The 26,929-nt window shown below is 42.0% G+C and overlaps 1 protein-coding gene and 10 non-coding genes across 11 annotated transcripts in view; all 11 read left to right on the forward strand.

Moving 5' to 3' along the window:
* The window catches only part of LOC130222048 (gastrula zinc finger protein XlCGF8.2DB-like), a 74,413-nt gene that overhangs the window by 22,149 nt on the left and 25,335 nt on the right, over positions 1–26,929 (forward strand). The window lies entirely within an intron of this gene.
* trnaq-cug (transfer RNA glutamine (anticodon CUG)) lies at positions 2,178–2,249 on the forward strand. The gene has a single exon. It is a non-coding gene; the product is annotated as a tRNA-Gln (tRNA).
* Positions 2,359–2,432, forward strand: trnai-aau (transfer RNA isoleucine (anticodon AAU)). Its single transcript has one exon. It is a non-coding gene; the product is annotated as a tRNA-Ile (tRNA).
* Positions 5,004–5,075, forward strand: trnaq-cug (transfer RNA glutamine (anticodon CUG)). The gene has a single exon. It is a non-coding gene; the product is annotated as a tRNA-Gln (tRNA).
* On the forward strand, positions 5,185–5,258 carry trnai-aau (transfer RNA isoleucine (anticodon AAU)). The gene has a single exon. It is a non-coding gene; the product is annotated as a tRNA-Ile (tRNA).
* On the forward strand, positions 6,961–7,032 carry trnaq-cug (transfer RNA glutamine (anticodon CUG)). The gene has a single exon. It is a non-coding gene; the product is annotated as a tRNA-Gln (tRNA).
* trnai-aau (transfer RNA isoleucine (anticodon AAU)) lies at positions 7,142–7,215 on the forward strand. The gene has a single exon. It is a non-coding gene; the product is annotated as a tRNA-Ile (tRNA).
* trnaq-cug (transfer RNA glutamine (anticodon CUG)) lies at positions 8,917–8,988 on the forward strand. The gene has a single exon. It is a non-coding gene; the product is annotated as a tRNA-Gln (tRNA).
* trnai-aau (transfer RNA isoleucine (anticodon AAU)) lies at positions 9,098–9,171 on the forward strand. The gene has a single exon. It is a non-coding gene; the product is annotated as a tRNA-Ile (tRNA).
* trnaq-cug (transfer RNA glutamine (anticodon CUG)) lies at positions 10,874–10,945 on the forward strand. The gene has a single exon. It is a non-coding gene; the product is annotated as a tRNA-Gln (tRNA).
* On the forward strand, positions 11,055–11,128 carry trnai-aau (transfer RNA isoleucine (anticodon AAU)). Its single transcript has one exon. It is a non-coding gene; the product is annotated as a tRNA-Ile (tRNA).

Below are 26,929 nucleotides of genomic sequence, written 5' to 3' on the forward strand. Positions count from 1 at the left end.
GCAACCAGCTTTGCAATAAAAGCCAGTGTGAAAGGCATGAAAACAGAAGTGGATAATGCGGGCATCGATCCAGCTACCTCTCTCATGCATGCTAAGCGACCGTTCTACCATTTAAGCTAATTCCTCTTTCACAGTCAAAATTGAACATTTTAGACGTGGTCGAAAAAGAAAAAATAAGATCACATCTGTTCTGTGGTGGCTTCTTTGCCCTGCCTGCCATTTAGTCGTCAAATTGCCTAGAATAGCGTGCTTTTCTTTTGAAGGCCCTACCTAGTAATGCTCCAGTAAATGTGTGAGGAGCCCTGCATGCCGAATGACGAGTTACTCAGAAATCAATGCACATTGGCCTTGCCTTGGATGGACCTTCTGCTACTTTCCTGCAAGGCCAGTTTTTTAATTCATCATCTTCATCTCGGGCAGCAGCTCTACACCATCTTGAGGTTCCATAATGTAATGGATAGCACTCTGCATCCAGCGATCTAAATTCAAATCTAGATGGGACCTGTTTTTTTTTTGCCAGCACCGCACAAAAAAGCTAAAATAGCGTTCTATTCCCTTGAAGGCCAGAGAATAACAGTTACTATGGGTTTTCTAGGACCCTCAAGTCCAGCTGCTTCACCCTCAAGTCCACCTGCTTCCATTTGACCAAAACTCTATCTTTCTCCCAGGTGGTCACATCGCTTCTAGTGATGATTCCTATGGGCTAATCGACAGCACTCTGCTATATATTTAGTGCTTTGATTTCCCACTGCGGACGCGCCATTGAATAAAAGAAAACTGTGACTTGATAGGGCTTCTGAAGGATTGCAATGATTAGTACTACACAGAACCGGCAAAGCTGACGTAAGGAAATTCGCTCTAAACCCTCCAGGTGCAACCAGCTTTGCAATAAAAGCCACTGTGAAAGGCATGAAAACACAAGTGGAGAATGCGGGCATCGATCCTGCTACCTCTCACATGCTAAGCGAGCGCTCTACCATTTGAGCTAATTCCCCTTTTCTCAAGCCAAATTGAACATTTTAGACGTGGTCAAAAAAGAAAAAATAAGATCACATCTGTTCTGTGGTGGCTTCTTTGCCCTGCCTGCCATTTAGTCGTTAAATTGCCTAGAATGGCGTGCTTTTCTTTTGAAGGCCCTACCTAGTAATGCTCCAGTAAATGTGTGAGGAGCCCTGCATGCCGAATGACGAGTTACTCAGAAATCAATGCACATTGGCCTTGCCTTGGATGGACCTTCCGCTACTTTCCTGCAAGGCCAGTTTTTTAATTCATCATCTTCATCTCGGGCAGCAGCTCTACACCATCTTGAGGTTCCATAATGTAATGGATAGCACTCTGCATCCAGCGATCTAAATTCAAATCTAGATGGGACCTGTTTTTTTTTTGCCAGCACCGCACAAAAAAGCTAAAATAGCAATCTATTCCCTTGAAGGCCAGAGAATAACAGCTACTATGGGTTTTCTAGGACCCTCAAGTCCAGCTGCTTCACCCTCAAGTCCACCTGCTTCCATTTGACCAAAACTCTATCTTTCTCCCAGGTGGTCACATCGCTTCTGGTGATGATTCCTATGGGCTAATCGACAGCACTCTGCTATATATTTAGTGCTTTGATTTCCCACTGCGGACGCGCCATTGAATAAAAGAAAACTGTGACTTGATAGGGCTTCTGAAGGATTGCAATGATTAGTACTACACAGAACCAGCAAAGCTGACGTAAGGAAATTCGCTCTAAACCCTCCAGGTGCAACCAGCTTTGCAATAAAAGCCACTGTGAAAGGCATGAAAACACAAGTGGAGAATGCGGGCATCGATCCCGCTACCTCTCACATGCTAAGCGAGCGCTCTACCATTTGAGCTAATTCCCCTTTTCTCAAGCCAAATTGAACATTTTAGACGTGGTCAAAAAAGAAAAAATAAGATCACATCTGTTCTGTGGTGGCTTCTTTGCCCTGCCTGCCATTTAGTCGTTAAATTGCCTAGAATGGCGTGCTTTTCTTTTGAAGGCCCTACCTTAATGCTCCAGTAAATGTGTGAGGAGCCCTGCATGCCGAATGACGAGTTACTCAGAAATCAATGCACATTGGCCTTGCCTTGGATGGACCTTCCGCTATTTTCCTGCAAGGCCATTTTTTAAATTCATCATCTTCATGTCGGGCAGCAGCTCTATATCATCTTAAGGTTCCATGGTGTAATGGTTAGCACTCTGGACTCTGAATCCAGTTATCTGAGTTCAAATCTCGGTGGGACTTGTTTTTATTTTGCCAGCACCGCACAAAAAAAGTTAAAATAGCATCCTGTTCCCTTGAAGGCCAAAGAATGACACTAACTCTGGGTTTTCCAGCACACTGGTAAGAAAACGGCCGGTTAGCTCAGTTGGTTAGAGCGTGGTGCTAATAACGCCAAGGTCGCGGGTTCGATACCCGTACTGGCCAAATTTTTACTCTCTTATGCCTCAGATGCACTTAAGGGCTCAGCTTGGTCTCACAGACATCCCTGCTGCAGGAAAGCTGTGTCATGGCAGCCAAAACAGCTCAGTTGGGAGAGCATTAGACTGAAGATCTAAAGCTCCCTGGTTCGATCCTGGGTTTCGGCAACGCAATGTTGTTGTTCTGTTTTGGGCACAGGGTCAGTTGAATGAAAGTCACCCAAAAAGCCTAGCCGCTTCACCCTTAAGTCCACCTGCTTCCATTTGACCAAAACGCTATCTTTCTCCCAGGTGGGAAAGAAAACTGTGACTTGATAGGGCTTCTGAAGGATTGCAATGATTAGTACTATACAGAACCGGCAAAGCTGACGTAAGGAAATTCGCTCTAAACCCTCCAGGTGCAACCAGCTTTGCAATAAAAGCCAGTGTGAAAGGCATGAAAACAGTAGTGGATAATGCGGGCATCGATCCAGCTACCTCTCTCATGCATGCTAAGCGACCGTTCTACCATTTAAGCTAATTCCTCTTTTCACAGTCAAAATTGAACATTTTAGACGTGGTCGAAAAAGAAAAAATAATATCACATCTGTTCTGTGGTGGCTTCTTTGCCCTGCCTGCCATTTAGTCGTGAAATTGCCTAGAATGGCGTGCTTTTCTTTTGAAGGCCCTACCTAGTAATGCTCCAGTAAATGTGTGAGGAGCCCTGCATGCCGAATGACGAGTTACTCAGAAATCAATGCACATTGGCCTTGCCTTGGATGGACCTTCCGCTACTTTCCTGCAAGGCCAGTTTTTTAATTCATCATCTTCATCTCGGGCAGCAGCTCTACACCATCTTGAGGTTCCATAATGTAATGGATAGCACTCTGCATCCAGCGATCTAAATTCAAATCTAGATGGGACCTGTTTTTTTTTTGCCAGCACCGCACAAAAAAGCTAAAATAGCAATCTATTCCCTTGAAGGCCAGAGAATAACAGCTACTATGGGTTTTCTAGGACCCTCAAGTCCAGCTGCTTCACCCTCAAGTCCACCTGCTTCCATTTGACCAAAACTCTATCTTTCTCCCAGGTGGTCACATCGCTTCTGGTGATGATTCCTATGGGCTAATCGACAGCACTCTGCTATATATTTAGTGCTTTGATTTCCCACTGCGGACGCGCCATTGAATAAAAGAAAACTGTGACTTGATAGGGCTTCTGAAGGATTGCAATGATGAGTACTACACAGAACCAGCAAAGCTGACGTAAGGAAATTCGCTCTAAACCCTCCAGGTGCAACCAGCTTTGCAATAAAAGCCACTGTGAAAGGCATGAAAACACAAGTGGAGAATGCGGGCATCGATCCCGCTACCTCTCACATGCTAAGCGAGCGCTCTACCATTTGAGCTAATTCCCCTTTTCTCAAGCCAAATTGAACATTTTAGACGTGGTCAAAAAAGAAAAAATAAGATCACATCTGTTCTGTGGTGGCTTCTTTGCCCTGCCTGCCATTTAGTCGTTAAATTGCCTAGAATGGCGTGCTTTTCTTTTGAAGGCCCTACCTAGTAATGCTCCAGTAAATGTGTGAGGAGCCCTGCATGCCGAATGACGAGTTACTCAGAAATCAATGCACATTGGCCTTGCCTTGGATGGACCTTCCGCTATTTTCCTGCAAGGCCATTTTTTAAATTCATCATCTTCATCTCGGGCAGCAGCTCTACACCATCTTGAGGTTCCATAATGTAATGGATAGCACTCTGCATCCAGCGATCTAAATTCAAATCTAGATGGGACCTGTTTTTTTTTTGCCAGCACCGCACAAAAAAGCTAAAATAGCAATCTATTCCCTTGAAGGCCAGAGAATAACAGCTACTATGGGTTTTCTAGGACCCTCAAGTCCAGCTGCTTCACCCTCAAGTCCACCTGCTTCCATTTGACCAAAACTCTATCTTTCTCCCAGGTGGTCACATCGCTTCTGGTGATGATTCCTATGGGCTAATCGACAGCACTCTGCTATATATTTAGTGCTTTGATTTCCCACTGCGGACGCGCCATTGAATAAAAGAAAACTGTGACTTGATAGGGCTTCTGAAGGATTGCAATGATTAGTACTACACAGAACCAGCAAAGCTGACGTAAGGAAATTCGCTCTAAACCCTCCAGGTGCAACCAGCTTTGCAATAAAAGCCACTGTGAAAGGCATGAAAACACAAGTGGAGAATGCGGGCATCGATCCCGCTACCTCTCACATGCTAAGCGAGCGCTCTACCATTTGAGCTAATTCCCCTTGTCTCAAGCCAAATTGAACATTTTAGACGTGGTCAAAAAAGAAAAAATAAGATCACATCTGTTCTGTGGTGGCTTCTTTGCCCTGCCTGCCATTTAGTCGTTAAATTGCCTAGAATGGCGTGCTTTTCTTTTGAAGGCCCTACCTTAATGCTCCAGTAAATGTGTGAGGAGCCCTGCATGCCGAATGACGAGTTACTCAGAAATCAATGCACATTGGCCTTGCCTTGGATGGACCTTCCGCTATTTTCCTGCAAGGCCATTTTTTAAATTCATCATCTTCATGTCGGGCAGCAGCTCTATATCATCTTAAGGTTCCATGGTGTAATGGTTAGCACTCTGGACTCTGAATCCAGTTATCTGAGTTCAAATCTCGGTGGGACTTGTTTTTATTTTGCCAGCACCGCACAAAAAAAGTTAAAATAGCATCCTGTTCCCTTGAAGGCCAAAGAATGACACTAACTCTGGGTTTTCCAGCACACTGGTAAGAAAACGGCCGGTTAGCTCAGTTGGTTAGAGCGTGGTGCTAATAACGCCAAGGTCGCGGGTTCGATACCCGTACTGGCCAAATTTTTACTCTCTTATGCCTCAGATGCACTTAAGGGCTCAGCTTGGTCTCACAGACATCCCTGCTGCAGGAAAGCTGTGTCATGGCAGCCAAAACAGCTCAGTTGGGAGAGCATTAGACTGAAGATCTAAAGCTCCCTTGTTCGATCCTGGGTTTCGGCAACGCAATGTTGTTGTTCTGTTTTGGGCACAGGGTCAGTTGAATGAAAGTCACCCAAAAAGCCTAGCCGCTTCACCCTTAAGTCCACCTGCTTCCATTTGACCAAAACGCTATCTTTCTCCCAGGTGGGAAAGAAAACTGTGACTTGATAGGGCTTCTGAAGGATTGCAATGATTAGTACTATACAGAACCGGCAAAGCTGACGTAAGGAAATTCGCTCTAAACCCTCCAGGTGCAACCAGCTTTGCAATAAAAGCCAGTGTGAAAGGCATGAAAACAGTAGTGGATAATGCGGGCATCGATCCAGCTACCTCTCTCATGCATGCTAAGCGACCGTTCTACCATTTAAGCTAATTCCTCTTTTCACAGTCAAAATTGAACATTTTAGACGTGGTCGAAAAAGAAAAAATAATATCACATCTGTTCTGTGGTGGCTTCTTTGCCCTGCCTGCCATTTAGTCGTTAAATTGCCTAGAATGGCGTGCTTTTCTTTTGAAGGCCCTACCTAGTAATGCTCCAGTAAATGTGTGAGGAGCCCTGCATGCCGAATGACGAGTTACTCAGAAATCAATGCACATTGGCCTTGCCTTGGATGGACCTTCCGCTACTTTCCTGCAAGGCCAGTTTTTTAATTCATCATCTTCATCTCGGGCAGCAGCTCTACACCATCTTGAGGTTCCATAATGTAATGGATAGCACTCTGCATCCAGCGATCTAAATTCAAATCTAGATGGGACCTGTTTTTTTTTTGCCAGCACCGCACAAAAAAGCTAAAATAGCAATCTATTCCCTTGAAGGCCAGAGAATAACAGCTACTATGGGTTTTCTAGGACCCTCAAGTCCAGCTGCTTCACCCCTCAAGTCCACCTGCTTCCATTTGACCAAAACTCTATCTTTCTCCCAGGTGGTCACATCGCTTCTGGTGATGATTCCTATGGGCTAATCGACAGCACTCTGCTATATATTTAGTGCTTTGATTTCCCACTGCGGACGCGCCATTGAATAAAAGAAAACTGTGACTTGATAGGGCTTCTGAAGGATTGCAATGATGAGTACTACACAGAACCAGCAAAGCTGACGTAAGGAAATTCGCTCTAAACCCTCCAGGTGCAACCAGCTTTGCAATAAAAGCCACTGTGAAAGGCATGAAAACACAAGTGGAGAATGCGGGCATCGATCCCGCTACCTCTCACATGCTAAGCGAGCGCTCTACCATTTGAGCTAATTCCCCTTTTCTCAAACCAAATTGAACATTTTAGACGTGGTCAAAAAAGAAAAAATAAGATCACATCTGTTCTGTGGTGGCTTCTTTGCCCTGCCTGCCATTTAGTCGTTAAATTGCCTAGAATGGCGTGCTTTTCTTTTGAAGGCCCTACCTTAATGCTCCAGTAAATGTGTGAGGAGCCCTGCATGCCGAATGACGAGTTACTCAGAAATCAATGCACATTGGCCTTGCCTTGGATGGACCTTCCGCTATTTTCCTGCAAGGCCATTTTTTAAATTCATCATCTTCATGTCGGGCAGCAGCTCTATATCATCTTAAGGTTCCATGGTGTAATGGTTAGCACTCTGGACTCTGAATCCAGTTATCCGAGTTCAAATCTCGGTGGGACTTGTTTTTATTTTGCCAGCACCGCACAAAAAAAGTTAAAATAGCATCCTGTTCCCTTGAAGGCCAAAGAATGACACTAACTCTGGGTTTTCCAGCACACTGGTAAGAAAACGGCCGGTTAGCTCAGTTGGTTAGAGCGTGGTGCTAATAACGCCAAGGTCGTGGGTTCGATACCCGTACTGGCCAAATTTTTACTCTCTTATGCCTCAGATGCACTTAAGGGCTCAGCTTGGTCTCACAGACATCCCTGCTGCAGGAAAGCTGTGTCACGGCAGCCAAAACAGCTCAGTTGGGAGAGCATTAGACTGAAGATCTAAAGCTCCCTGGTTCGATCCTGGGTTTCGGCAACGCAATGTTGTTGTTCTGTTTTGGGCACAGGGTCAGTTGAATGAAAGTCACCCAAAAAGCCTAGCCGCTTCACCCTTAAGTCCACCTGCTTCCATTTGACCAAAACGCTATCTTTCTCCCAGGTGGGAAAGAAAACTGTGACTTGATAGGGCTTCTGAAGGATTGCAATGATTAGTACTATACAGAACCGGCAAAGCTGACGTAAGGAAATTCGCTCTAAACCCTCCAGGTGCAACCAGCTTTGCAATAAAAGCCAGTGTGAAAGGCATGAAAACAGTAGTGGATAATGCGGGCATCGATCCAGCTACCTCTCTCATGCATGCTAAGCGACCGTTCTACCATTTAAGCTAATTCCCTCTTTCTCAAGTCAAATTGAACATTTTAGACGTGGTCGAAAAAGAAAAAATAATATCACATCTGTTCTGTGGTGGCTTCTTTGCCCTGCCTGCCATTTAGTCGTTAAATTGCCTAGAATGGCGTGCTTTTCTTTTGAAGGCCCTACCTAGTAATGCTCCAGTAAATGTGTGAGGAGCCCTGCATGCCGAATGACGAGTTACTCAGAAATCAATGCACATTGGCCTTGCCTTGGATGGACCTTCCGCTACTTTCCTGCAAGGCCAGTTTTTTAATTCATCATCTTCATCTCGGGCAGCAGCTCTACACCATCTTGAGGTTCCATAATGTAATGGATAGCACTCTGCATCCAGCGATCTAAATTCAAATCTAGATGGGACCTGTTTTTTTTTTGCCAGCACCGCACAAAAAAGCTAAAATAGCAATCTATTCCCTTGAAGGCCAGAGAATAACAGCTACTATGGGTTTTCTAGGACCCTCAAGTCCAGCTGCTTCACCCTCAAGTCCACCTGCTTCCATTTGACCAAAACTCTATCTTTCTCCCAGGTGGTCACATCGCTTCTGGTGATGATTCCTATGGGCTAATCGACAGCACTCTGCTATATATTTAGTGCTTTGATTTCCCACTGCGGACGCGCCATTGAATAAAAGAAAACTGTGACTTGATAGGGCTTCTGAAGGATTGCAATGATGAGTACTACACAGAACCAGCAAAGCTGACGTAAGGAAATTCGCTCTAAACCCTCCAGGTGCAACCAGCTTTGCAATAAAAGCCACTGTGAAAGGCATGAAAACACAAGTGGAGAATGCGGGCATCGATCCCGCTACCTCTCACATGCTAAGCGAGCGCTCTACCATTTGAGCTAATTCCCCTTTTCTCAAGCCAAATTGAACATTTTAGACGTGGTCAAAAAAGAAAAAATAAGATCACATCTGTTCTGTGGTGGCTTCTTTGCCCTGCCTGCCATTTAGTCGTTAAATTGCCTAGAATGGCGTGCTTTTCTTTTGAAGGCCCTACCTTAATGCTCCAGTAAATGTGTGAGGAGCCCTGCATGCCGAATGACGAGTTACTCAGAAATCAATGCACATTGGCCTTGCCTTGGATGGACCTTCCGCTATTTTCCTGCAAGGCCATTTTTTAAATTCATCATCTTCATGTCGGGCAGCAGCTCTATATCATCTTAAGGTTCCATGGTGTAATGGTTAGCACTCTGGACTCTGAATCCAGTTATCCGAGTTCAAATCTCGGTGGGACTTGTTTTTATTTTGCCAGCACCGCACAAAAAAAGTTAAAATAGCATCCTGTTCCCTTGAAGGCCAAAGAATGACACTAACTCTGGGTTTTCCAGCACACTGGTAAGAAAACGGCCGGTTAGCTCAGTTGGTTAGAGCGTGGTGCTAATAACGCCAAGGTCGCGGGTTCGATACCCGTACTGGCCAAATTTTTACTCTCTTATGCCTCAGATGCACTTAAGGGCTCAGCTTGGTCTCACAGACATCCCTGCTGCAGGAAAGCTGTGTCATGGCAGCCAAAACAGCTCAGTTGGGAGAGCATTAGACTGAAGATCTAAAGCTCCCTGGTTCGATCCTGGGTTTCGGCAACGCAATGTTGTTGTTCTGTTTTGGGCACAGGGTCAGTTGAATGAAAGTCACCCAAAAAGCCTAGCCGCTTCACCCTTAAGTCCACCTGCTTCCATTTGACCAAAACGCTATCTTTCTCCCAGGTGGGAAAGAAAACTGTGACTTGATAGGGCTTCTGAAGGATTGCAATGATTAGTACTATACAGAACCGGCAAAGCTGACGTAAGGAAATTCGCTCTAAACCCTCCAGGTGCAACCAGCTTTGCAATAAAAGCCAGTGTGAAAGGCATGAAAACAGTAGTGGATAATGCGGGCATCGATCCAGCTACCTCTCTCATGCATGCTAAGCGACCGTTCTACCATTTAAGCTAATTCCTCTTTTCACAGTCAAAATTGAACATTTTAGACGTGGTCGAAAAAGAAAAAATAATATCACATCTGTTCTGTGGTGGCTTCTTTGCCCTGCCTGCCATTTAGTCGTTAAATTGCCTAGAATGGCGTGCTTTTCTTTTGAAGGCCCTACCTAGTAATGCTCCAGTAAATGTGTGAGGAGCCCTGCATGCCGAATGACGAGTTACTCAGAAATCAATGCACATTGGCCTTGCCTTGGATGGACCTTCCGCTACTTTCCTGCAAGGCCAGTTTTTTAATTCATCATCTTCATCTCGGGCAGCAGCTCTACACCATCTTGAGGTTCCATAATGTAATGGATAGCACTCTGCATCCAGCGATCTAAATTCAAATCTAGATGGGACCTGTTTTTTTTTGCCAGCACCGCACAAAAAAGCTAAAATAGCAATCTATTCCCTTGAAGGCCAGAGAATAACAGCTACTATGGGTTTTCTAGGACCCTCAAGTCCAGCTGCTTCACCCTCAAGTCCACCTGCTTCCATTTGACCAAAACTCTATCTTTCTCCCAGGTGGTCACATCGCTTCTGGTGATGATTCCTATGGGCTAATCGACAGCACTCTGCTATATATTTAGTGCTTTGATTTCCCACTGCGGACGCGCCATTGAATAAAAGAAAACTGTGACTTGATAGGGCTTCTGAAGGATTGCAATGATGAGTACTACACAGAACCAGCAAAGCTGACGTAAGGAAATTCGCTCTAAACCCTCCAGGTGCAACCAGCTTTGCAATAAAAGCCACTGTGAAAGGCATGAAAACACAAGTGGAGAATGCGGGCATCGATCCCGCTACCTCTCACATGCTAAGCGAGCGCTCTACCATTTGAGCTAATTCCCCTTTTCTCAAGCCAAATTGAACATTTTAGACGTGGTCAAAAAAGAAAAAATAAGATCACATCTGTTCTGTGGTGGCTTCTTTGCCCTGCCTGCCATTTAGTCGTCAAATTGCCTAGAATAGCGTGATTTTCTTTTGAAGGCCCTACCTAGACCTGCTCCAGTAAATGTGTGAGGAGCCCTGCATGCCGAATGACGAGTTACTCAGAAATCAATGCACATTGGCCTTGCCTTGGATGGACCTTCTGCTATTTTCCTGCAAGGCCATTTTTTAAATTCATCATCTTCATGTCGGGCAGCAGCTCTATATCATCTTAAGGTTCCATGGTGTAATGGTTAGCACTCTGGACTCTGAATCCAGTTATCCGAGTTCAAATCTCGGTGGGACTTGTTTTTATTTTGCCAGCACCGCACAAAAAAAGTTAAAATAGCATCCTGTTCCCTTGAAGGCCAAAGAATGACACTAACTCTGGGTTTTCCAGCACACTGGTAAGAAAACGGCCGGTTAGCTCAGTTGGTTAGAGCGTGGTGCTAATAACGCCAAGGTCGCGGGTTCGATACCCGTACTGGCCAAATTTTTACTCTCTTATGCCTCAGATGCACTTAAGGGCTCAGCTTGGTCTCACAGACATCCCTGCTGCAGGAAAGCTGTGTCATGGCAGCCAAAACAGCTCAGTTGGGAGAGCATTAGACTGAAGATCTAAAGCTCCCTGGTTCGATCCTGGGTTTCGGCAACGCAATGTTGTTGTTCTGTTTTGGGCACAGGGTCAGTTGAATGAAAGTCACCCAAAAAGCCTAGCCGCTTCACCCTTAAGTCCACCTGCTTCCATTTGACCAAAACGCTATCTTTCTCCCAGGTGGGAAAGAAAACTGTGACTTGATAGGGCTTCTGAAGGATTGCAATGATTAGTACTATACAGAACCGGCAAAGCTGACGTAAGGAAATTCGCTCTAAACCCTCCAGGTGCAACCAGCTTTGCAATAAAAGCCAGTGTGAAAGGCATGAAAACAGTAGTGGATAATGCGGGCATCGATCCAGCTACCTCTCTCATGCATGCTAAGCGACCGTTCTACCATTTAAGCTAATTCCTCTTTTCACAGTCAAAATTGAACATTTTAGACGTGGTCGAAAAAGAAAAAATAATATCATATCTGTTCTGTGGTGGCTTCTTTGCCCTGCCTGCCATTTAGTCGTTAAATTGCCTAGAATGGCGTGCTTTTCTTTTGAAGGCCCTACCTAGTAATGCTCCAGTAAATGTGTGAGGAGCCCTGCATGCCGAATGACGAGTTACTCAGAAATCAATGCACATTGGCCTTGCCTTGGATGGACCTTCCGCTACTTTCCTGCAAGGCCAGTTTTTTAATTCATCATCTTCATCTCGGGCAGCAGCTCTACACCATCTTGAGGTTCCATAATGTAATGGATAGCACTCTGCATCCAGCGATCTAAATTCAAATCTAGATGGGACCTGTTTTTTTTTTGCCAGCACCGCACAAAAAAGCTAAAATAGCAATCTATTCCCTTGAAGGCCAGAGAATAACAGCTACTATGGGTTTTCTAGGACCCTCAAGTCCAGCTGCTTCACCCTCAAGTCCACCTGCTTCCATTTGACCAAAACGCTATCTTTCTTCCAGGCGGTAACATCGCTTCTGGTGATGATTCCTATGGGCTAATCGACAGCACTCTGCTATATATTTAGTGCTTTGATTTCCCACTGCGGACGCGCCATTGAATAAAAGAAAACTGTGACTTGATAGGGCTTCTGAAGGATTGCAATGATTAGTACTACACAGAACCGGCAAAGCTGACGTAAGGAAATTCGCTCTAAACCCTCCAGGTGCAACCAGCTTTGCAATAAAAGCCACTGTGAAAGGCATGAAAACACAAGTGGAGAATGCGGGCATCGATCCCGCTACCTCTCGCTTGCGCCTGCAGCATCCCATCTACAGAGCCAAAGTAAGCCAAAAGTAAGCCCACATGAGCCAATCACATCTCACCTCGGTGGCTTACTTTTGACCAATAGAGTTTAACCCCTGTGGCTTACTTTTGACCAATCGCGTTTGTCTTTGTGCTGACGTCATTTCGACCAATCGCGTTTCACTTCAGTGGCTTACTTTTGACTAATCGCATTTCTTTTTGCTGTGACGTATTTTTGACCAATCGTGTTTTTCCTCGATGGCTTACTTTTGACCAATCACACGACGCTTTTATTATAATCGTCATCTTTGAATCAGGTAAGCCAGATGTAACACTACTTTATTATTAGTTTATTATACTGTGTGTATTTCTGTTAAATGATAAGTTACAATCGACAGCAAGGTAACGTTATAGCAGATGTTTTCTACATAACTTGTAAAACGGTAATGTTTCCCATGATAAATACAGAGCAAAATGTCGCTAGTGATCAGAAAAGGTGGAATCATCGCCATTTGGTCAAATGATTAAACAAAATGTTCTGATATTTGTTTAGAATAATAATGCCCCCATTCGACCTAGCAATATTGGGCCCTATTATCGCGGTGTACACTCTAAAAAGTTAACGTTACTGTATTTAAATGTACAGTTACAGTTACTTATAATGTAATTGCATTAAATACAGAGTTAAAGTTTCTCCTAAACATTTAATTTAGCAAATAATTCTATACTTTTAAAATAATTCTATCTTAAGTAAAACGACTGCACAAACTTTAAAAACATTTGAGTTTAACACTTGTTCATGACAATATATGATATATATTTAGTAATTAGATTGTATTGTATTTCATAAATCTATTGTAAAAATATTATAAGCATATATTGTATTTTGTTTATTTTATTACTTGTGTTTTCAGATATATTACACAACAGAATAGTTATATTAAATAGCTGAAGTACAAACATTTTATTTATAAAATAGTCATAATGTAAAGACTTAAGAGTTTAATGTGTATTTTATAACTTAATGTTTTAATTTCTGTTGTTTCTCATTTATTTATATGAATTTTAAGTTGTACTACCATGCATATATTAGGCATATCTGTAGAAAATTCACCAGAAGTATATTTACTACTGCAATAATATGGATTATGTCTACATTGTTAAATTATTGTTTCACACTTAATGTAAATGTATCTTTCTAAATGCTCTAGGTAATGTTCTCTCTGATGTTTTTTTTTTTTTCAGAAAAAATGTACGCATACCTCGATTTTCCGCCGCCAATCAGCGACATCAAGCAGACTCCTCTTGGGGCCATCTGCAGAGGCAGAGCGCCTTGTAAGCAGGGAGTCTGGAAGGGCCAAACCCAAGAAAGAGGTGCTGGCAGAGGCCACTGCTTTTGTCAGCAGCAATGGTGGAGACCCCAGTGACCAGTTTTTAGTTCTGGCTCACTGCAAGATTCAGTTTGGCAAGTACCAGGGCCAAAGATTTAGATGGCTCCTAGAGCATGCTCTGGGGTATGCGGTGTACCTGGTGCTTAGCATTTCTGATGAGAAGCTGCAGACAACACCCTTGTCAGAAAACAAACACCTGTTTCTTCAGTACACTTCCTCCATCAGGGAGATTGCAGAAGAAGTAGAGAAGTACCAGAGGAAACAGGAAATGCAAGCAGAAGCCAGGGCAAAAGGAGATACAGGGTGCTTGATGGTGGAGTTTGGTGACTTTAAGGGCCGGTCCATGAAAGATGTGTTTGAGGACCAGAGCAAGGAGGCTCAAGCCCTCATCAGGTACCTGGTTAAGGCAGATGCCAGGCCAAAAACCAACATGGCACTTTTCAAGATGTATGTCCTGAAAAGACTGGCTTCTGCTGCTGCCTCTGCACCTCCACCTGCAGCATCCAGTGTCTCTGCACCTCCACCTGCAGCATCCAGTGTCCCTGCTCCTCCACCTGCAGCCATCCAAACAGGTGTACAGCAGACTGCCACTGTGAAATCGCTGTTGGCACGGGGCAAGCACTTGTCTCCTTCACAGCTGGCAAAAAAACTGATGTCACCTGTTAAACCCTGTAAGTAGGAGAGTGAATACTGAGCATGATACAGAATTATCCCAACAGCAGTTATATATGTGTTTATTTATTGTTATGTCAAACTTTCTGTTTCCAGATCCAAAACTGCAGTCCACTGTACCTCCTCCTACAGCAGAACCTCCAGCCAAACGTATGGCCCAAAGGCAGCTTTTTACTACTGGTAAGTAAGCACCATAGTATTGTACATTTGACTGTGTGTATTTTTCACAGTAATATTTTTAAGATTTATGCTCCAGGCACTTCCAGATCCACTGCTGAAGATGATGAAGAACTGGTGTTTGCTGCATCACAATGTGAAGCACAGCTCTTTGCAGGTGTGGCACACGACACAAATGAAAATGTTATAAGAATATTTTGTGAAAACACACTAAGTATTTTTTTTTTTTACAAAAAATAATGAATCAAATTTGTATCTACAGTACAGAGTTGTCACATCATGCCTCAAGCGGGATGCATTCTTTGAGTGCACTTCTTCAAAACCTTAAGGATGTTCAAAGGTTTCAGTGTATTTATTTGCGTTTCCGAACTAATCATTATTGAACATTCATCAGATAACTTTTCCACGTCGCTTGCTCTTCTCACTCACTCTCTTAGATGGTAGTGATTCATTGCTGTCATTATCAGCTGAGCAGTTTTTCCTTACTGTATCTGTGTGCATGCTTCATGTCTTTGTGCTTCAATAATTTATACTAATCATGCCTCATTTTACTTACTCCATTTCATATGATTCTCATTCGCAGAGAATTGTGTTAATTCCATATCCCTTTCATCAATAAAGTGCACACTAATTTCTTTGCTTCCTAACAGTACCATTCTCTTAACTTGTATTTCTAAGTATAGTCATATTAATAATAATACTTATCCAAAACTATTGCTTCACTGGCTGTTCATGGGCATAATTTGTGGCACCTTACTATCAAAAGCAACAGTCATCATAATATTGTTAACCATAAATTGTTTGTTACTATTCACTCAGAGGCCTGTGCCAATCCGTCTCCATCAGCGGAAACAGCAAAAACACCAGATCTTTAACATCATCTGCCACCAGTTGAGCTTCCAGTTCACTGGAAAGATCAGCTTCCCCCTTACCAGCATGAGTGGATCCGGAACACGGTATTTAAAACAAACTTAAAAACCGGCAAGCCAGAGCTAGTGTCCCAGCTGAAGCTTTGGTGGTATCCTCCCCAGCCCCCTCTAATTAACACGCAGCCACCTGCCTCTCCTGACCTCTTCTTCTGCCGACCACTTTTTCTGTGGATGCCGCTGAAGATGTGGTTGTTTCCACTTGTCTGTGTTCGCCTAAGCTGTGGTAAGCACAGACTAACAGCTGCAGGAATTTACCGCACGGTGCGCAAGGTCCTCGACATCGACGGCTGGTACGACCTTGCCACTGGGTATCTGGAGTGCAAGCGGTGCAAAAAGAAGTATCCTGCCTGGTCCGAGGACATCTTAGGACAGCTGGATATTGGCCACCGTAGTCAGTTTCCAGCTTTGCTGACATACAGGTAATTCATAATGCCAATATTTTATTTGTGTTAATTTTTAGCAAACAAAGCATTTCCCTGATTATAATGTTGTTTCCTTAGATACTCATGTGACAACCGGGTAGTTAGGATGATGAGGGAGAGGACACTGGGCAACAGTGTGACTCAGCTTTTCAAAAAGCTGATGGAGCAACACAGCGAGGCATGGACACAGCGAGTCTTGCAGTACCTGACTGCCTGTGAACTATTCACAAGGTCCTCCCTTGTGCAACCTCCTGTGTTTGCTGAGCCTCCCCTCTTACCTGCCATACCCAAACCTAAGTGGCTGTTAGCCGTCTATGCCAGGGATGTTCTGGGGCGACTGCACGAGGTCAAGGCCAAAATCACCTCCGTCTTTGGCTGTGTTCTAAAGATGGACTCCACAAAAAAGGTATGTTTATATCCAGACATTTGCCAGATATGGATATGTGTGCGTACATATTTAACACAGTTTTATTTTTCCTAATAGATCACAAAGAAACTTGCAGGTGCTGCTGCGGGAACAGCTGCCTGGTGCACTAATGTGGGGAACGAACACGGCCAAGTCCTTGTCTCTGTGCTGTCAGCTGCCGAGGGTCATGGACTGGACCCAATGGCGGCCGGGCTGATGAAGCGTTACCAGGAGGCAGGAGAGGCAGCCCCGAAAGTAATGTACGTGGACAGAGATTGCTGCAGTCAGCACGGCCAGTCTCCGGTGAAGATCATGTTTCGGGAGTGGGATGAGCTTGAAGTGCGCCTTGACATCTGGCATTTTATGCGCCGGTTTGCTGCAGGTGTCACGACAGAAGCTCATCCGCTCTACGGGATCTTCATGGCACGTCTGTCCACGTGCATCTTTCAGTGGGATCCAGAAGATGTGGCCGCTCTTCGCCAGGCAAAGGAAGGTGAGCTGGCGGCAAAGAAGACTGACCACATTTCACAAACGGCTCTCAGTGCTCGCATAAACCGGAGGGAGCTAGCACTGCACTGCCGTAGGAGGACCAGAGGTGTGGAGGAGACCACCTGTCTGATTGGAAAGCTGTTGGACCATTTTGACAGCGAGCATGGGAAGGACACTCTGGGTGTTCCTCTGCTGGACCACGAACGGATCCAGCAGATATGGAAGGAACAGCAGAAGCATGTACAGTGCATTCAAGACCCAGAGAACTTTCCATTATACATGAAGACAGGGACACTGAAGAAAGGCGGTGTGGAGCTGTGTTGTTACAGGTGTGCCCGTGGCTCTACATCTTTGGAGTCCTTCCACCTCCACCTAATCCGCTTTATTCCAGGTATTACATACATTTGGATCGTTTTATTTTGTAAAACATATAAGCACTGTGATTACTTCCATTGCTTTAATGTAACATTATTAAACATTTAAATAACATTTGTGATGTTATCAGCATTGACAAAGCTGTCTTGCCTGACAAGTAACTCTGTTTATAATGACAATAATTTTAATGTTAGTACATAACCTAATAACATGTTACTTAATTCTTCATATATTTTTAACTATTTTAATTTCCAGGGACCAGTGCCAGTGATGCGCATTTTCAGGCCTATCTCCTTGAGGGCTTGATGCGCTGGAATGATGACCGGATGGAAAGCATCATAAAAGGAGCATCCTCCATACGGTCATATGGCAGTGCCATGAGAGAGGCTGTGGACAGGCTTAGCCGAGCAGTCTTAGGGAAGCCCTGGGATAACCGTTATCACCCTCCTGGAGCATATACAGGCAATAAATTCATTAACTAGTTGTTATATAAGTGATTTATTAAGCTTTAATGTACTACACAAAATGTTTATCGAAATATTTACTTTATTATTAGTTTTATTTAATATATGTTTTTTTTTTATTGTTTTATTCTTTAAGGTGAATTGCTGGGAATGGAGTACCTTTACAGCCAGACCGGCAAAACCCTGACTCCGGTGCTCCAGAACCCAGAGGAGGAAGACAGGCTGGTGGAGGAAATAGATGACGAGGATCTACAAGATGAGGGGTTTGAGGAGGAGATCATGGAGGACATCACAGTTCCAGTGCTGTATGAGGATGACCCCTGCCGTGATCTCAGAAACAGCCCCTCATCTTCGCCTCTGCCTCAGTCCCCAGCATCACTGGCTGAGCCGTCCACATCAGCTGGTGGAGAAGGACAGCTTCCTAGCCCAGCCCCCTCAGTGCCGTCACAGCCATCTGACTCTGGAGACAGTCTCTCTGTTGAGGCTCAGGTAAGATACATTAAGAACTTAATTTGATTTAGTCTTTTTTATTCCACATATACTAAATTTATTCTGTATTTACCAGGGAGCAGTCATTGGACCTGATGGCATTGCTGGGTGGGACAAGGTCCAGGATCTGGCTGCTTATTTGGTAGGTCTTCGTGAGGCTCCTTACCTCACTGACCTGCAGGTGACAGAGGCCATCCAGCTGTGGACAGCTCTCCTGGATGTTGATAAACAGCGTATCAACTACCAGCCTCGACATCAGCCTCAGCTGACACATGGGCGCTTTAAGGCACCGAAGCGCTCCGGAGTCACTCCAGGTGTGGAGAGCGTCAAGCGCTGTCTGATTGGAAATCCTGGTGGTCCAGCACAGTGGCCTAGCACCAGCCGCTTGGTTGAGGCCCTTTGTACAAAGCTGTGTGCCGTACACAAGTCCACTTCCAAGAAGGCTGGTGTTCGCACCCCCAGGTGGTCTAAAATACTGACCGATTACCACCACATCCGGGATCTGGTGCTTGGCAGTCGCAGGCTGATGGATGAAACGGTGATCCAGCTTTTTGAGCTAAACCAGAAGACGCTCAATCAGTGGTAAGCAAAGCACATTATTTTCTTTAAAGTACCTGAATACTTCTAAATTAATATATATGTATAATACATATCATTTATTATCAGGTTTAACGGAGGCAAAAGGATCAGGAAATGAGTGTACTCACTCAGGGACTGACTCCACTTGATCCAATTGCTGTGGCAGATACGCAGCTTCCTTTGCCGAGGGAAAAATTGGACGAGGCACCATCAACATCAGGCCCCAAACACCAGTTTGTCTTTCCTCCAAATAAAGAAGGACAGGCACCTCTTCTTCGACCTGGTCGAAAGTCTGCTTCTGCAACCACCACAGTTTGCTCCTTCCTGCCAGATGCCACCACGGTGTGCTCCTTCCCACCGGCCCCCACGACGGTATGCCCCATCGCGCCAACCCCCACCACAGTCTGCCACCTTGCACCGGCCCCTACCATGGTGTGCCCCGTCACACCGACCTTCACCACAGTGCGCCCCATCTCGCCAGCCTCCACCACAGTGTGCCCCATCATACCAGCCTCCACCACAGTGCGCCCTATTGCGCCGGCCCCCACCACAGTGCGCCCCATTGTGTCTGCCCCCACCACGGTGTGCTCCTTTCCACCGGCCCCCAGCACGGTGTGCCCCATTGCACCACCCCCCACAGCACCAGGTGTTGTGCAGCCCATTTCAGGACCTGGATCACTGTTTGGCACACTTGTTTTTAACCCAGACATGAGTGTGTCAATGGTGATTCCATCATTTGCTGCACCAACATCCAGTGCAGTCCCAGCTTCACCTGCACCTGCTGTTCCTCCACCTGCATCTGCTCCACCTGCACCTGCTGTTCCTCCACCTGCACCTGCTCCACGCAGACAGGAACAGGAGAAGGAAAGTGGAGTCCACAAAAGGAAGTATGTGCGTGCGGTTACTTTTAATGTTTGCAGCAAATGTGGGCAACCCAAGACTAAGGAGTTTGGCCATAGCCGATTTGGTAATGCCACATTTTGCCTGCAAACTTCAAATGGCAAATCCTTAGAGGACTGGTTGGCAGAACAGCGCCAGCAAAATAAAGGACAAACTCCAGCTCCAGAATAAAGAACAAATTGCTGTATATATTTTTGTAAATGTTACATGGGTACTCTCTCTCTCATTTTATTTAATTTTTGTGTGTTAATATGTAGCATTTTAAAGTAGCACTTATATATTACATAGGCCCACTCCTATTTTGTATTGTGTGTACTTATTTAATATTTGTGTGCATCTTATGTAAAAACATATTTATATTTCTTAAAAAAATAACATTTTATACATTGCTTAAATACTATATTTTATATATTACGTGCCCCCACTCTTGCATTTTATTATTTATTTATATTATTGTTTAATATATTGTGTGTATAAAAATAAATATATATATATATATAGAGTATTGTTTTTATATAATGTGTATAATAAATAAATATATTTATATATAGTATTGTTTTAATATATTATATGTGCAAAATAAATAAATATATAGTATTGTTTTTATTTATTGTATATTATATAGTTTATATATTAAGATATGTTTTTATTATTTTTTTTTACATTGTTTTGCGATTTTAATATTTGTATTCATTTTAATAAACCATTTTGCATATTACTTGTTTTTGTGTGCATTCATTTAAAGTTATTATTACATAAAGAAATATAACATATATTAATATATATATATAGTATAGTATAGTATATATTTATATATTAATACATATATATATAATATACTTATATATACATAAGCATGCATACATATGTTTAATTGAAACATTTTCATTAATTTTTACTTAACGTAATATGCTTTTTAAGAACAATATCCACATAATAATAGTAATATCAATATAATTGCCTGTGTTACGTCAGTAAAATTTCAATAAGAGCGCAGCTGATTGGCTCCGCTGAAACCGACACTGATTGGATATTGTGTTACACAGATCGTGTGTTCGAATCCAGCACGCAAAAAATGACATTTAGAATGACATGCAATATGCAACCAAATTACCACATTATGCACAGTCACAAAGCCCCGAACACTACTGCAAGCGAAATTTGTCGCATTTTTCCGTTTTTTGCAACTTGTTCGCTTGCGAGTGAGCGAGAAGATTGGGCCCCTTCCTATGCTAAGCGAGCGCTCTACCATTTGAGCTAATTCCCCTTTTCACAAGCCAAATTGAACATTTTAGACGTGGTCGAAAAAGAAAAAATAAGATCACATCTGTTCTGTGGTGGCTTCTTTGCCCTGCCTGCCATTTAGTCGTCAAATTGCCTAGAATAGCATGCTTTTCTTTTGAAGGTCCTACCTAGTAATGCTCCAGTAAATGTGTGAGGAGCCCTGCATGCCGAATGACGAGTTACTCAGAAATCAATGCACATTGACCTTGCCTTGGATGGACCTTCTGCTACTTTCCAGCAAGGCCATTTTTTTATTTCATCATCTTCATGTCGGGCAGCAGCTCTACATCATCTTGAGGTTCCATGGTGTAATGGATAGCACTCTGCATCCAGCGATCTAAATTCAAATCTAGGTGGGACCTGTTTTTTTTTTTTGCCAGCATCGCACAAAAAAGCTAAAATAGCATTCTATTCCCTTAAAGGCCAGAGAATAACAGTTACTATGGATTTTCTAGGACCCTCAAGTCCACCTGCTTCCATTTGACCAAAATGCTATCTTTTTTTTTCTTTTATTATACTGTTCAAAATTCATAATCCACTTATTCATACAGATTACACTTAAAACAAAACATTAAAGAGGTCCATTTTACATCATAGCTTCACAACAATGTGTTTTGTTTTTTTTCACATAAAATGTTGCAAGTTGTATTCCTTAAAAGGTAAAATCACATTTTAAAAAAGACATTTTTATTCCTGTGTCATTTAAAATCTTTGTGACTTCTTGAGTAAAAACATCATAAAAAGCCTCCTGCATTTCCTCTAACTTAAAATAATAAAATAGACATTCAAAATATTTCTCCACCTTCCTCTTAAACACATTCCACACATTTAATAAAACTTTTTCCTTTTTTGCTACAACTCTTCTCTCCCATATTGCACTTTTCATTAAAATCACAAGTAAATTTATGAGCTTTTTATTATCACATTCTTTGTTCAGCCCCAACAGTAACACCTTTTCCCACTCTAGATTGTCGTCTCTTTCTCCTTTCAAAGTTAAAATCATGCTTTTGCATTTCTCATTAAAATCTTTTAACTCATTACAATATAAAAACAAGTGTAAAAATCCTTCATCTGCATCTTGACATACTTTACATGTGAGACTTTCCTCCATCCCTATTTTGTTTAAAATGACATCTGTAAACACTGCTTTACTCCTGATAAAATATTCCAAATTCTCCAGTTTTGATTGTACAAGTTTGCCATTTATATTAGCCCATATGTTGTCTTCATTTACATCTTTAAACAGCCGTATCCAGTACTGATTTGCACCAGGTTTCTTAAAAACCCCATCTCTAAAAAAACCCATAAATCATTTTCACAGTACAATCTTTAAAATCCCACCATTTCTCTCCAAATCTTACCCTCACATCTTTACTTTGTTTATTTTCTTCCATGTTTTCTATTCTTGTTAACCATTCTGCAGGTATGGCATTTTTAATTATGTCGTATTCCTTTATTAAGTCTTGTCTGTTAAAATCCTCCTTTGCTTCATCCATCACATCAATAACATACTGCACCGGTAAGAATCCTTCCTTAAATTCATATAAAATATCCCTTACTCTTGTTATTCCCACCTCCCACCATTTCCTAAAAAACACCACTTTCTTTTGATTAAGAATGTCACTGTTTAAGAATAAAGGCTGATTTAAAATGTTCTCGCGTCCTTGTATATTAAAATGTACACAAGTTAAAAATTTCCCCCATGCTCCAATCAATTCTTTATAAAAGTCTGGTAGACCCTCTGTCATGAATGTTTTCATCCTCATCCATAAAATATTATCTCCCATATTAAAATTGCCACTTTTACTTAAAAAATATTCCATTGTTCTTTTCCATGCTGCCTTATTATCTTCATCCAAATATTTCTCTACCATTTTCACTCTTAAGCTGTTTTTTCTTTGCTCCACGTCTATTAAACCTAGTCCCCCTTTGCCCACTTCTCCAATCAACGTTGCGTAAGCTATTCTTGGAGGCTTCCCTTCCCATAAAAAATCTAAAAAACATTTTTTCAGCCTTTTTTCCATCCACAGTGGCATTGATGACACATATAAAATATTCCATAATTTAGAAACCATTAAAACATTCAAAATTAAAACCCTCCCCTTCAAAGTTAAAGACATTAATTTCCAAAACCTCAGCCTTCTTTCAATCCCTCCTAACATTTCCTCCCACATAGTTGCTTCTGCTTTCTTTTCATCCCTCCCAACTACAATGCCTAAAATTTTTATTTCATCCATTTCCTTGAATGTAAAATGTCCAGATAAAGCCTCAGTTCCTCCAAATCTCAAATATACTGTTTTGTCTTCGTTTATTTTAGCTCCTGAACCCTTACAAAAATGTTGCACCATTTCAATTGCTTGCTTTACACTTGCCAGATCTTGTAGTATTAATGTAGTATCATCAGCATATTGAAAAATTTTGTTCACTCCCCCCTCTACCTCTATTCCTTTTATTCGTTCCTCGTGCTTCACAGCTAATCCCAGTGGTTCTGCAACTAAGGCATATAAAAGCGCAGATAACGGGCAACCCTGTCTGATTGATCTTGTTATTTTAAAACAGTCCGTTAAAAAACCATTGCATTTTATCCTGGTTATAGCTCCTCTATATAAAATCTGAACCCACTTTATAAAATTTTCCCCAAAACCAAAACTCTTTAGCACTCCAAATAAAAAGTCATGCTCGACTCTATCAAAAGCTTTCTCGAAGTCCAGACTAATTAAAAAACCATCTTTCTTCTTATCATTTATATATCTTACTGTGTCTTTAATACTCATAGTTGTGTCAGCAATGTCTCGTCCTTTTATACTATATGCTTGGTTTGTTTTGATTATGCTTGGCATCACTTCCTTTAGTTAGCTAAAACTTTTGCTAAAATCTTCAAATCAGTATTGAGCATTGTTATAGGTCTATAATTTTTTTAATCTACTTTATCCCCCTTTCCTTTGTATATCACCTTCATTAAGCCCATCCCCATTCTTTTATTTACCCCACCATTCTCAAAAATCTCATCATATACTTCCTTTAAAATAATAGATAAAATATCTTTAAAAACAATATAAAATTCACTTCCCAACCCATCAATTCCTGGACTTTTCTTTTTGTTCAATTCACTAATTGCTCTTTTTATTTCTTCTTCTCTTACCTCCTTGTCACATTCTCTTTTTTCTTCTACTCTTGATTTGATTAGCTTTAGCAATTACCTTTTTTCTTTTTCTTTTACTCCCTCTGTGCAAAACAATTTCTCATAATATGATCTTATTTCTTCCAAAATCTCCTCATTTTGTTCTACTATGTTCCCATTTTTGCTCCTTATTTCTTTAATCATTTCTGCCTTCCCTCTTCTCTTCTCTAGATCAAAGAAAAATTTAGTGCACTTTTCCCCCTCCACTGTAAATTTAGCTTTGCTTCTTAATCTTGCACCTTCAAATTTCTCCTCCTCCATTTCTTTCAGTCTTCCTTCCAGTTCTTTTATCTTTTGTATATCTTTTCCATTCTCATTTTTCAATTCGTTTTCTAGTTTTTCTTTCAGCTCCTTTTCCTTATATTTTTTACAATTTTGTAATTGTCTACAGTATTTTATTGTAAACTTTTTAACTAAATGTTTCACATTCTCCCACCACATTCTTTTGTCCTCATTATAAATTTCATTCCCTTTTTTCTTTTGAATAATTTGCTTTATACTCAAAACATAGTGTTCATTCTTTAAAACCGCTGTGTTTAAAACCCATACCCCTGGCCCTCTTTTCACATTACTCCAGTCTAGATTCATAAAAATTGGCTTATGGTCACTCAGACTTGTTTCTTCATATTTGATCTTGCTTATAAACCCTTCAACATTTCTTGTGCATAAAATAAAATCAATTCTTGTTTGACAAAAAAAAATTCCCCACTAACTGTCTTCTTGAGTACTCTTTTGTCTGTTCATTCCTTTCTCTCCACACATCAATTAAATTCATTTCCTCCATCAATATTTTCAGTTCTTTTCTTCCCTTATCTGTTTTAAAAACCATTCCCTCAGCCATTTCTAATTTACTAAAAACAGTGTTAAAATCCCCCATGATAATAACTCTTTCATGTTTCTTTAAATAATCTCTTAGTACATTAAAATACTCTTTCTTTCTGTTCTCCTCTGTTGGGGCATGAACGTTCACCATTATTACTTTTTTCTTCTCATACTCCATTTCACATATCATACACTTCCCCTCTTTGTCATTATAGATTGTTTTACATAAAACCCCACTGTTTTCTTTTATTAAAATTGCAACTCCTCTCCCCAGCCTCCCATCCCCATTATTGTATAAAATCTCCCCACTCCACCTTTTTCTTATTTCCTTCATGTATTCTTCCTTCCAGTTTGTCTCTTGTAATAAAATCACATCTTCTCGTTTACACATTTCTTTCACTTTTTCAAATTTTCTGATGTCTAAAAGCCCTCTTGCATTAAAAGACACAATTCCTAAAACCATAAATAAGATAAAAACATTCATAAAAACCATCATCTCAGTCCATCTCTTCCAAGCCCTTTAGCAACTCATACTTATTTGCGCATTCGATTTCTTCATCTTTTAGCAGTTTTTTTCCTTGCAGTCTCTAAATTAGGTTTTATCTTTATCGATCTTCTTCTTTTTGATGATTTCACCTGTGTCTCTTTGTTTCCCTCCTTTTGTAAATGTTCCTCTAACTCGTCTTGCTCCTCATTACTTTGTTCTTTTGTCTACACTGTGTCCATTGCCTTTTGAAAACTGTCTGTCATGTCCATTTGTGTCCAAAATATGTCTTCCTGTTGTCCTTGTTGTAAGTCTTTATTATTCGAATTGCTCATTTCTGCTGCTTCCAAAACATTCCTTAAACTGTCAGTCATATCCATTTGTGTCCATGTTGTCCCTTCCTGTTCAGTGACACTGTCCTTTCCATTAGCCTCATTCTCTTGTAGTTTTTCACTTTTAGATTCTGTTCTTCTGTCTTGTGTTGTTGTTTTGTCCTCTGACTGTATATTGTCTCTTTCATATATCTGTCCGTCTACCTGCTGCTCTACCTCCTCCTCCTCTTCCTCCCCATCCAACATTCACATTTATTTAAAACCTTATCACAATCCGGGCACTTCACCGCATTGCAATCCCAATTAGGCGGTTGCTAAGGTGTTGCTAGGCGGTTGATAAGGTGTTGCTAAGCTGTTGCTAGGTGGTTGCTAAGGCATTTCTAGGCGGTTGCTAATGTGTTGCTAGGTGGTTGCTAAGGTGCTGCTAGGTGGTTGCTAGGGCATTACTAGGGTGTTGTTAGGCGGTTGCTAAAGTGATGCTGGGTGGTTGCTAAGGTGTTGCTAGGCGGTCGCTACCATGTTGCTGGATGGTTGGTAAGGTGTTGCTATGGTGTTGCTAGGCGATTGATAAGGTGTTGCTAGGTGGGTGCTAAGGCAGTGCTAGGCGGTTGCTAAGGTGTTGTTAGGTGGTTGTCAAAGTGTTGCTAGGCGGTTGCTAGGTGTTGCTAAGGTGCTGCTAGGTGGATGCTAAAGTGTTGCTAGGTGGTTGCCAAGATGTTGTTAGGCGGTTGCTAGGGTGTTGCTAGGCAGTTGATGAGGTGTTTCTAGGTGGTTGCTAAGGTGGTTACTAAGGTGTTGTTAGTTGGTTGCTAATTTGTTGCTAGGTGGTTGCTAAGGTGTTGCTAGGTGGTTGCTTATGTCTCACTATGTGATTGCTAAGGTGTTGCTAGGCTTTCTCAAAAGAAAATATAAACAAAGTTTTGTTTTTTACATTTAAAAAGTAATTGCAAATATGGAGAAATTTGCAGGGGTGGTGAAAGCATCTTGCTATATTTAAGTTATTGCAAGACAGAGAGGAAGGAGGGTTTTAAGAAGAGGGAGGAGGAAGTAGAGCGGGGAT

Source organism: Danio aesculapii, chromosome 4 (genome assembly GCF_903798145.1).
Source record: "Danio aesculapii chromosome 4, fDanAes4.1, whole genome shotgun sequence".
NCBI lineage: Eukaryota > Metazoa > Chordata > Actinopteri > Cypriniformes > Danionidae > Danio > Danio aesculapii.